Genomic DNA, 8,883 nt, shown 5'->3' on the forward strand with positions numbered 1-8,883 from the left:
CTGCATATACACAAAAAACCCCAAGAATAAATTAGTCTAAACAGCAATAATTATAATTCTGTTTAATCACTTTTCCTTACTAAAGGAAGGAACTGCTTGTTTGTCTTATTTCAACAGCTTGCACAGACTTCAAGGTGGCTTCAAGACAGGGGAAAAAAAAAATCCACAAAGCTTCATATTCTCTAGAGACTACAGTTTTAGGAAAAGTCAGAACTGGAAGTCTTCATAAAGGAATTGTTGCTAATATGATTACTTCATTAAAAAAACAATTCTAGAAAGAAAAATTTAGAAAGAAAAATACAATGAAAAATATAACTCATAGCAGTGTATCATCTTAAGAACATCACCAAACATCCAAAGACTGCACAAAAGATTAGTCTAACATTCAAGGCTCAATAACAACCACTTGTTAAGGGACCACCAACATTGACATAGTAAAAACTAAGAGGAAGCTGTATTTTGAATAGATCACATATTCCAACATTGCAATTTCTGAACTGAAAAGTCACAGAGTGACAGAATGGTCAAGGTTCTAGAGGTCATCTGGTCCAACTCCCTTGCTCAACCAGGGCCACCAAGAGCCAGTTGCCCAGGACCACATCCAGAAGGCTTTTGAGTATCTGCAAGCATGGAGATTCCAAAACCTCCCTGGGCAGCCTGTGCCACTGCTCGGTCATCCTCACAGTGAAAAAGTGTTTCCTGATGTTCAGAGGGAACCTCCTGTGTTTCTGTTTCTTCCCACTGCCTCTGCTCCTCTCACTGGGCACAACTGAGATGAGCCCAGTCCTCTTTGCACCCTCTTTTCAGGTATTTAGATACATGAACAAGATCCCCTCTGAGCCTTTTTTTCTCAATGCTGAGCAGTTCCAGCTCTCTCAGCCTTTCCTCACATGGGAGATACTCCAGTTCCTTAATCATCCTTGTGTCCCATCACTGGACTCTCTCCAGTATGTCCGTGTCTCTCTGGTACTGAGGAGCCTGCAACTGGACACGCTACTCCAGCTTATAGAGTTTTGGTCTGCAAGTGGGTAGTCTAAAGAAAAATTAGTGGTTTGGGTTTTTTTTAATTTACTTAGATAACCGCCTAGGTCTTTTCATACTGAAAGTGATTTTAATAAAACAATCTCTTGCTTGGGAGTTTCAGAAATTTTGCTACGCAATACATCCCTAACAGATGTTGAAATGTACTTCCTTGTCTCAGTTTCCCTACTGCTGCATCCTGCCAACACATTCCAAGGAAATAACTTCTCCTGGCCTTAAATTCAGTAATACTTTTAGCCCCGTAAGAAGCAACATCAGTAATAAACAACCTTTCCCAATACATAAATGGTACGAAATCCTCTCTGCTTTCAACTCTAATAAACCATGCCACATAACTAGACTGTCCAGCTCTTCTTCAAATTGAGTTAAGTTTAAAGGAGTTTAAAAGTTCAAACACAGAAATACCCTTCTGTGGTTTTCAGAATAGCCACGTTGTCAGCTATTGCCTGGGAGAAGAAGACTCTGCTTTTGCAACATTCTGTTTGAGTTATTTTCAAGGAGGAAAAGAAAAGGAATTCTAGGCAGGCACTACACATCACATCAGCATACAGAGTCTTAGTTAGGAATGAATGAGAAAAGCATTGGATCAAACAGTATCATGCTACCTAAAGTAATGGGAAAAAAAACCACCAAAACCTCCACTGAGTTTACTTTTTGAAAGCAACTGAAGCATGAATGGTTCAACACTAATTGGGGAAAAAAAGGCACAACTTATCTGTGTTACTCTGTAGTCAAAATAGTATTTGTAACAGTAACTTGAACAAGCACAAATAAGAAACAGCCACAGAAGTGTTAATTAATTTTGATTTGGGGATGAAATAATAAAACGAAAGCATCAGCATCTAATACAAATAGCAGTTTTCACTTTTACTTTGTTGTTTTTCAGAACTGTCACCTATGGTTATCGTACAAATAGCAGTTTTCCCTTTTACTTAATGGCAGTTGTTTTTCAGAACTGTCACCTATGGTTACGGAAAATTCTTCACTTGCAAACATATTCAGAAGTTGAATTTATGTCTAGTTTGGTTAGATTACAGTTTTTTTACTTGTATACGTGCATTAGAGGAAAAACATGGGAACTTAAAAACTGCCCAACTAAGATAGAACAAAATTTTAGCAAGACAAGTACTTGTTTACAAGAGCAACTACTAGAAAATAGATGCTACGTTTAAGAGAAAGGACAATTATGGAGTAAACCACAGGCAGTGATTTATGCTCATATTTGTGTTCTGAACTTACAGACTAACCCAAGTTTCTTCCTTTCACTTGGCTGGTATTCAAACTCAGTTTGGGTTGTATTCACTAGTATCTTCCCAGACCACCATGTTCTTGGCAAAGGAAGAAGAAAATCCGTAACAGAGATGCCAGAGCAGAAGAGTGGATTCTTTATAAATCAGGTAGAAAGAGGGGAGAAAAATAAGTAGAAAAAGTAGACATACACAGAGGGGAAAAAAAAAAGAGATGGTATTAGACTACTGTTAAAAAGAATTGGAAGAGTTCTGTTATATCAACCATTCCTGGCAGACTGTCAAAAAAAAAAAGTAGTAAATAAGATAGTATTGTTAAAAAAATCTCTAGCAGTCTAATATTACAAAATAATGGGACTGTGAAGATGATCTTCTTGCAGATGTCAGAAGGAACACTATGTATTCATCAACAACCTGGATGAAAGGACAGAGCGTACCCTCAGCAAGCTTGCTGATGATGCAAAACTGGGAGGAGTGGCAGATGCACAAGAAGGCTGTGCTGCCATACAGCGAGATCTGGACATGGGGGAGAGTTGGGTGGAGAGGAACGTAGGGTCCTTTGCCTAGAGAGGAATATCCCCATACACCAGTACAGGTTAGGGGCTGACCAGCTGGAAAACAGCTCTGCAGAGATGGACTGGGGAGTCCTGGTGGACAACAGGATGCCCATGAGCCAGCAATGTGCCCTTGCAGCCAAGAAGGGCAATGGCATCCTGGGGTGCATTAAAAAGAGTATGGCCAGCAGGTCAAGGGAGGACATCCTCCCCCTCTGCTCTGCCCTGATGAGGCTACATCTGGGCCCCCCAGTTCAAGAAGAACAGGGAACTACTGAGGAGAGTGCAGCAGAGGGCTACGAGGATGACCAAGGGAATGGAGCACCTCTCTTGTGGGGAAAGGCTGGGGGACCTGGGTCTGTTTAGCCTTGACAAGAGAAGACTGAGAGGGGATCTTTCAATTATTATAAATATCTAAAGGGTGGGTTGTCAAGAGCCTGGGGCCAGACTCCTTTCAGTGGTACCCGATGACAGGACAAGGGGTGATGGGCACAAGCTGGAACACAAGAAATTCCACCTCAACATGAGGAAAAACTTCTTTACTTTGAGTGTAACAGAGCACTGGAACAGGCTGCCCAGAGAGGTTGTGGAGTGCCCTTCTCTGGAGGTCTTAAAAAACCCACCTGGATGCAATCCTGTCCAGTCTGCTCTGGGTGAACCTGCTTTGGCAGAGGGTTGGACTAGATGATCTCCAGAGGTCCCTTCCAACCCCTACGATTCTGTAAGACATAATATACTTTTTTCTTCACTTACTCGTCTATATGTCTCTGTGGTAAATGGACCCAAACCTGAAGACCCAATTCTCACAACTTTGCTCTTTCTCTTTCTAATTTGCAGATATTAAAACCAATAATAATAATAATAATAAAATCTGAAAACTTTAATGATTAGAAAGGCTATTCCAACATATTTGGAAGAAGAAATGAATACTGGAAAGAGTATGAAAACTTTTCTGGCTGCGTAACACAAAACCCACATGTAGTTCTGAACAGCAATCTTGGGGGTTTCAAGGCTGAAGACAGAATTCAGATAGAAATTTGCTAAAGAGGAGGCAGAAGGAATAGCATTTTACTGAAGTTCAAAGACATTTCAATACAAGGATTCATTCTGTCCAGTCTGCTCTGGGTGAACCTGCTTTGGCAGAGGGTTGGACTAGATGATCTCCAGAGGTCCCTTCCAACCCCTACGATTCTGTAAGACATAATATACTTTTTTCTTCACTTACTCGTCTACATGTCTCTGTGGTAAATGGACCCAAACCTGAAGACCCAATTCTCACAACTTTGCTCTTTCTCTTTCTAATTTGCAAATATTAAAACCAAAAATAATAATAATAAAAAAATCTGAAAAATTTAATGATTAGAAAGGCTCTTCCAACATATTTGAAAGAAGAAATGAATACTGGAAAGAGTATGAAAACTTTTCTGGCTGTGTAACACAAAACCCACATGTAGTTCTGAACAGCAATCTTGGGGGTTTCAAGGCTGAAGACAGAATTCAGATAGAAATTCGCTAAAGAGGAGGCAGAAGGAATAGCATTTTACTGAAGTTCAAAGACATTTCAATACAAGGATTCATTCCGCACACTAAAAGCTACCTTAGAGTCTTCTTTTAAACACAAAAAGTACTGCTTAAATCCGTCTTTTATTTCCAGACTTGATTACAAGAAAGTAGCGAAACTGTCAATAGCGTTTAGTAGTCACTGGAACCAAAATCCATTTGGTTTTCCAGATAATGGTCTCTGCTAATCTGACTGTACAGCCTGGGAACTTTCAGCAAGACTAAGTGAACTGAGCTAATCTGACTGGGAACTTTCAGCAAGACTAAGTGAACTGTCAGGTTACAGAAGTTTAACCACCTTGACTTAGAGTTTACCATTCTTTTTCTTAGAGCCATTTTTTAACGCCTATAGCATTTATTCAGAGAAAACTTTATCAGCCACATACACAACAAAGGAATAAGGTATTGACAACTGACGGAGTTGCCTTTATCAGGGTTGCTGACATTCACTTCTGTCTTTTCCTCCCAGTCTCAGTAAGAGCAATCTTGATAGTACTGACGGAATGGTAAGTCAAGCAAGTCTTATTCAGCTAAATAAAACTTGCCAAGACAGGCAGTAAGTTAGTTGCTCCCCCATTTATTCATATTACTACACGCCACTTAGAAGACTGTGTGTTTGAGTACTGAATCATAGCTTAAGCAGCTTATTTTTGAAGTCTCATTTTTTTAAACGTACTTTTAAAATTTATTCTCAAAATAAGCGCAAATTCAGTCCGAACTTATGACACTTTATAACTAGACTTTAAATGGCTGCAGGGCACAATATTTTAAATGAAAACTACTCAGGCAACACTTTTGTTAATTTCAAAAATGAGGAAAAAGAATCAGGAAGCCATCAGCAAGTCACCTAGAAAAAAAAGACGAAAGTCTATTTTTAAGCCAATTGTTTCTCTTATAAGTAAAGTATCTCTATTTCAGTTTGCATTGCTCAGTTATTATTTGATTAAGAGACAATATATATTGAGAGCTGAAAGACAGAAATGCTCGTTGTCCTCCCTCTTTCAGGCTTTAACCTCAGCACTGAAAAGGCATGCAGACCAGAAAACAAGATTCAATAAGGCCCTCAAACAGTTTTGTCCACTCCCACCACCACTACCCAAACAAAAACAGCCACTGTTTAAAGACTCCTGCCAAACTCAAACTGGAAAGGAACTCTTCCAAACATACCCACAGAACTAAACAGATATTCCCTGATGGACTGTGCTCAGGGCAGAGACTGTCAGCTTCCCTCTCTCTCATTAGTCATTGACTCACTGATCAGCAAGGGCATCAACTCATGTTCCTTAACCTGCTGCCCTGCCCTGCAGCTTTTCTTGTTCCATAATCCCACATACCAGATTTGGAGAGTAGATGGTGCACTGCAATGGCAAAGTGAATGCATTCTGCCAGGGGAGCAGGAAAAAGAGCTGAAGGCCCTTCTGAAAGTTCTCATCACAGGTCAAAGCCACACAGCACTTTTAAGTGTTACATTTTCCATCATGAGCCAGTCTGGGTTTGCCAAAATGAGCTGAACCAACTGGAGCAATTTCTGCAGCATGTAGAGTGAGTTGAAACAGAACAACAGATTCAACTCCTTGGTAGGACCACACAGATACTACCCAAGGCATAGGGCTAAAATATTTGAATACAAATAGTAAGATATGCTGCTGGGAGAGGTCCAGAGATAACATTAGTCAACAAGCACTTATTGCTGACTGTCTTTGGAAACAGATTAGGTCAAGCCTCTCAACCTTCCTTCCAGTACCTCATGCTTACCATTGGAAAGGATGGCAAGAGAATCAAATTGCAAAGCAGTAAAGATGATGTGTAAATTAATAAACTTACGTTCAGCGCTTTAGTAGGATCTAAGGTACCTTCACTACAAGGTTTTCCTGCCAGGCAGAAGTCACACTGAAGAAACTTTATTTTCTGTATGCTGCACATTTACTCTAACTGCACTGAACCCTGAGGCACAAAAATGCATGGGGCTTATTTTAAAATGTTAGTTATCTTAAGACGTGCTCACCAGTAGATATTCCTTTAACGTTGTCCACACATTATTGATCAAATACCTTTCAGGTTTGGCTTTTTCGGCTCCACTACTACTGCAGTGCATAATTAATAACGAGTGAAATGACGACGACCTCCTGCTCTGTACCTTCTAGCAGTTCGGCACACCTTGTCCCCCATGCTCTACTTGATGGAAGGCAGACGGCACTTTCCAAATCTTTGCTTTGTTTAATTTTTCATTTTGCCAGTATCAAGGGCTTCAGGCTATCAGCATGACCCACGCTAGCCGTGATGAACTGATAATATGCTGCACACACATAGGAGTTTATTTGCATCTTTGGAATATTCCCTCTGGATAGTCAACATCATTGTGTAAGCTACTGTGCTGCTCAATAAGCAGTTTCACAGGACAGCCTATGAATTCTACAAGAAATTGTCCAACTAATAACTAGAAGAGCAACCAAAACCAACTCAATAATTATTACCCTTTATTATTAATATTATTTAGAGGAGAACAGTTATGCAATTAGAGTGTAAGTTCCCATTAGACAGGTCAAAAATTTATGTTTGCAGATAATTTCCTAGGGTGAAATTTCAATTTTGGCCATGAAAAGAAACTCACTTCCTTCTCTATGGTCACCACAAGAAGAGCAGGTAAAAAAACCCCAACAAATCAAACCAAAAAGAACTTCAGCAACAAAGCAAGATCAGAACACACCCCAGAAGCCTCTCATTGGGACAAAAGCCAAATGGTAAGTATTTCACGGTACTACCTCATTTCTCTTCACTGTGATACTAATTTTCATTAACATTTTAAATGTATGATGAATGCCTTCCCTTTCAGAAATTAACGTACAGTAACAAAGATGTGTTTTTCACTAATGAAATGGAATCAACCTAATCTAATGTTGTTGTGTCACTAACCAAAAAAAAAACCAAAACCAAAACAACGACACAACATAAATGTTGACATCATATGGTACCATATAGACCAACACTAAAAGACACCAGAAGTTATCTCCGGATCAATTGTCTGTTTATAGACATCTCTTCTGGAGTCCTTCGTTGAAGGAAAGGAGTCACAGATTGCAGTATTTAATGAAAACCAAGAGAGTACTTAACAGCTTTCTGGAGAACAGGGGGCACATTCAATCTTACCAAATGGGTTTTCCAGTTCAGACAAATAAGAATCTTTAAATCAACAAAACAAACAGAGTTCAGAAGACTCTGTTAAAAGCCTGCAGGAACGATGCGGTGGGATGGTGTACGTGGGTAAAGATACATGGTCTAGATGTCCCTCTCCCTCTCAACCCATTAAAAGTTGGTTTTACACATAGATGTTAGTAAGTGCACACACTGAGACTTTGCTCTGGTATTTACAGAACTAGAATGAGTTATGTGCACTGACAGTGACAAGGCTACTAAAGGGACACCAGTTGTACAAGCCCCCCCAAACTTGCAAAACTGTATTGGCAAGAGAGTGTTGCACAAAAAAAGCTTAGCTGCATTTTTAGTAACTTTAAAGTGGAAATGAAGCGTGCATTTGGAAACCTGATGAGACAACACTAACATTAACATCAGTTTGCCTGCTCCAAACTCCAGGCCTCAAGGAAAAACAATAGAAATGAGAAATTCCTGGACTATTTTATTCTCTAACCAAAAGAAGCTTAGGTAAACAAAATTAATTAAAAAAAAGTTAATAGGTAAAACGTAATTTTCTATTTTTACAATAACTATCTGGGCTACGGCTAGTGGCAGCCAAAAGTTTTGAACTCTGGATGGGAGCATAAACCCTGATTGCGGGGCTGGGCGCAAGAGGCAGCTGAGAAGGGAAAGCTATCCCCTCGTGACCTTTTCATTCTTGGCTCCAGAAGTTATTTTCTTGGGTCACTAACTGTATTTAACCAGAATCTTTGCCAAAACGCAAACAGATCTTTACCTCAAATGCCCCCAGTGCAAATTTGGTGGTTTCTTTTTTATTTTCTTCCTTGATACTAAAGATAAAAGCAGCAGGATTTTACTTCAGCCTGGAGAAGAGAAGGCTGAGGGGAGACCTTATCTATGTTTACAAGTATCTAAAGGGTGGGTTGAAGGAGGATGAAGCCGGACTCTTTTCAGTGGTTCCCAGTGACAGGACGAGGGGCAACGGGCACAAGCTGGACCATGGGAAGTTCCACTCCAATCTGAGGAAGAACTTCTTTGGGGTGAGGGTGGCAGAGCCCTGGGACAGGCTGCCCCGGGAGGGTGTGGAGTCCCCTTCTCTGGAGATCTTCAAGCCCCGCCTGGATGCTCCTGAGTGATGTGCTCTGGGCAGCCCTGCTTTGGCAGGGGAGTTGGGCTGGATGATCCCTAGAAGGTCCCTTCCAACTCTGACAATTCCCTGATTTTAATAGCAGACCCCGACTTATAAAACGGAGGGTCTCCAAAAAAACATTCAACAAATACCGTCCATCAAAGCTTCAGCCGCTACAACGCTGAACACCCCCCCCCCC

The sequence above is a fragment of the Calidris pugnax genome, unplaced genomic scaffold, assembly GCF_001431845.1.
Source record: "Calidris pugnax isolate Ruff unplaced genomic scaffold, ASM143184v1 scaffold19, whole genome shotgun sequence".
NCBI classification, from domain to species: Eukaryota; Metazoa; Chordata; class Aves; order Charadriiformes; family Scolopacidae; genus Calidris; species Calidris pugnax.